The sequence below is a fragment of the Capricornis sumatraensis genome, chromosome X (assembly GCF_032405125.1).
Source record: "Capricornis sumatraensis isolate serow.1 chromosome X, serow.2, whole genome shotgun sequence".
Lineage (NCBI taxonomy): Eukaryota > Metazoa > Chordata > Mammalia > Artiodactyla > Bovidae > Capricornis > Capricornis sumatraensis.
The window spans coordinates 94,506,804-94,509,928 of NC_091092.1; the positions used below are offsets into that span (position 1 = coordinate 94,506,804).

Consider the following 3,125-nt stretch of genomic DNA (forward strand, 5'->3'; position numbering starts at 1 on the left):
TATTCAGTTGCTATATTGTGTCTGACTCTGAGCAACCCCATGAACTGCAGCATTCAAGGCTCCCTTGTCCTTCACTATCTCCCAGAGTTTGCTCAGATTCATGTCCATTGAGTTGGAATTGTAGGATCATATGGTAGTTTTATTTTTAGTATTTTGAAAAGACTCTGCACTGTTGTCCATACTGGCTACATCAGTTTACATTCCCAAAAAGAGTGTACCAAGGTTCACTTTTCTCTATATTTTGCCCAACATTTCCTACTGCTATTTGTAGACATTTTGATGATAGGCAAGGCATTCTGACAGGTGTGAGGTGACACCTCATTTGTTGTTTTGATTTGCATTTCCCTGTTAAATAGAGGTGGTTAATATCTTTTCATGCGCCTATTAGGCATCTGTATGTATTATTTTAAAAAAATTTCTATTCAAGTCTTCTGCCCATTTTTGATTGGATTGTATATTTTTTAAAAATATAGACTTATTGGGAGTTTATATACTTTGGATATGAATCCAAAATTTTGGATATTTATAATTTTGGACAAATTTTTGTTTATAAATTTGGATATTTGGGTAAATAATAACCAAAACATATAAATGCCTTGTAGCTCATATCATTTTCAAATAATTTCTCTTATTCATTAGGTTTTCTTTTGATTTTTGTCAACCCTTTCCTTTGCTGTATAATAGCTTTTAAGTTTGCTTAGGCCCCATTTGTTTATTTTTGCTTTAATTTCTTTTTTTTTCTCAGAAAACTTTCAAATTTATTGATGACTAGAATGTTAAATCCTAATTAAATAATGCAATTTTCAATATAAAAAAACAAACCTGTTACTCTATAAATGAACTCATATAGACTACCAAGATATACTAAATATAGAAAATAGCACTTTTATCCTTGTTCACACTGTGTACATGGAACAAACATATCCTGAAAGACATAAAATACCCTATCACCTTTAAGAAAAAAGAGGAATAGTTTTAAAATGCTGAAGATGAGGAGAAAAGGCCTCACAGCATTCAGTTTTTCAAAGTCTGCAATACAAATACATAAAAAAAAAAACACTTTCTTATATCCAGCAACTTTAGTCCCAAAGAAAAAACTGTTGTTCTTTTTAAGAAATGGGTCTTCTTGAGTTATAAACTTTGACACCATTTTGCATTGAAGATCGAGCATATTTTGTGAGCAGTGCACCAACGGTTTGCTTCTCTCTGCACAAATCTTGAATATATGGAGCAATATCTTCTTCCGTCCACTTCTCTCTCAGAGAGAACAGACTACTGAACCGTTCCTGATCCCCCTCAGGCAAGTCTTCCACTTTCAGCAGAAATATGATTTCTGGTCTTGACTGTCTATCTACCAAGGCCAAACCCTGAAGCTGATCAAGCCTCGTTGTCATTCCTTCGGGAACACTCTGTTGCCATACCTCCTGAAACTCAGCGAGGTTGAATTTCACTGCGTTCTGAAGTAGCATCTGTGCTGTGGCTCTGCATATCTTATCTTCCTCTGTGTATTTCTTTCCATAACATCTAAGACAGTGTTCAATCATTTCCTCTGGTTCCAATGGTCCAAGTTCCTGAAGGCACGTATTCAAAGGAACTTTGCTAAAAGACCAAGTTTCAGAATCCACAAGCTGAGTTATATGATTCAGAAGTTTCATCTCATAATCAAATTCGAGGATCCTCCAATAACCTCCAATCTCACAGGCATTGAGAACTTGTAACTGGGTCATTATTTCTTCCTCACTTGCCTGAATTTGATCAAGCAAATCTTCAGTCATATATTTTAAGTGACTGGAATCCTTTTCCTTTTCACTGCCAGGCCCTTCATAGGTATTTTCCATCAAAAGTTTCTTTAACTTCTTTAGTTTAGGTCTACATCTTCTTAATTCCCAGTAGTTGTTAGAAAAATCAAAGATCTCAGTGTGAATAATGTTACTGTGTGTTTCTTCCATCTTCAGCTGCTCTGGAATTTTACAACCGGGAATAAAAAGCAACATATTGGAAGTGTCTGCTACTTTCAAATCGTATGTTTTGTCTTCACTGCACAGAACGGCCTGCTCATCCTTATCACCACGAATCTCTAGACTGTGCCCCGCCTGCAGCAGCCCGCACAGCACGGGCGGGTATTTTTGCTTTAATTTCATTTGGCTTAGGACAGAGTTCCAAAAAATATTGTTATGATATATGTCAAGAAGTTTTCTGCCTATGCTTTCTTCAAAAGTTTCACGGTTTCAGTTCTTACATTTAGATCTTTAATTTTTTTTTTGAGGTTAGTTTTGTATGTAGCATGAGGAAATATTCTTATCTCATTGTTTAACCTGTAGATACCCAGTTTTCCCCACACCATTTACTAATTACACTGTATTTTTTTAAATTGTATATTCTTCCTTCCTTTGTCATGGATTAATTTACCATAGGTGTGTGGTTTATTTCTGGTCTCTCTATTCTCTTTCATTGAACTATTTTTCTGTTTTCATGCCAGTACCATGCCACTTTGATGATTGTAGCTTTGTAGTATAGTCTGAAGGAGGGTGGTACCTCCAGCATTGTTCTTTTCCTCAAGTTTGCTTTGAAAATTCAGGGTCCTTTTTTGTTCCATACACATTTTTAATTAATTTATTTATTTTAGTTATAGGATAATTACTTAACAATACTGTGATGGTTCTTGCCATACATCGACACGAGTCAGCCATAGGCACACACGTGTCTCCTCATCCTGAAACTCCTCACACTTCCCTCCTCACCCCATCCCTCTGAGTGTTCCAGGGTACTGGTTTTGGGTCCCCTACATCATGCATCAAACTTGCACTGGTCATATGTTTTACATAAGATAATATATATGCTTCAATGGTATTCTTTCAAATCATCCCACCCTCACTTCTCCTACAAAGTTGAAAAGTCTGTTCTTTACATTCATGTCTATTTTGCTGCCCTGCATATAGAATTGTCATTACCATCTTTCTAAATTCCAAATATATGCATTTATTTACAGTATTTGTGTTTCTTTCTGACTTCACACTGTATAATAGGCTCCAGTTTCATCCACCTCATTAGAACTGATTCAAATGAATTCCTTTTTTATAGTTGAATAATAGTCCATTGTATATATGTACCACAACTTCCTTATC

General features: G+C 35.5%; 1 pseudogene; it reads right to left on the reverse strand.

The window, feature by feature from the left end:
* Positions 1-1,109: 1,109 nt before the first annotated feature.
* On the reverse strand, positions 1,110-2,141 carry LOC138071810 (sister chromatid cohesion protein DCC1 pseudogene; annotated as a pseudogene).
* Between the last annotated feature and the right edge of the window lie 984 nt (positions 2,142-3,125).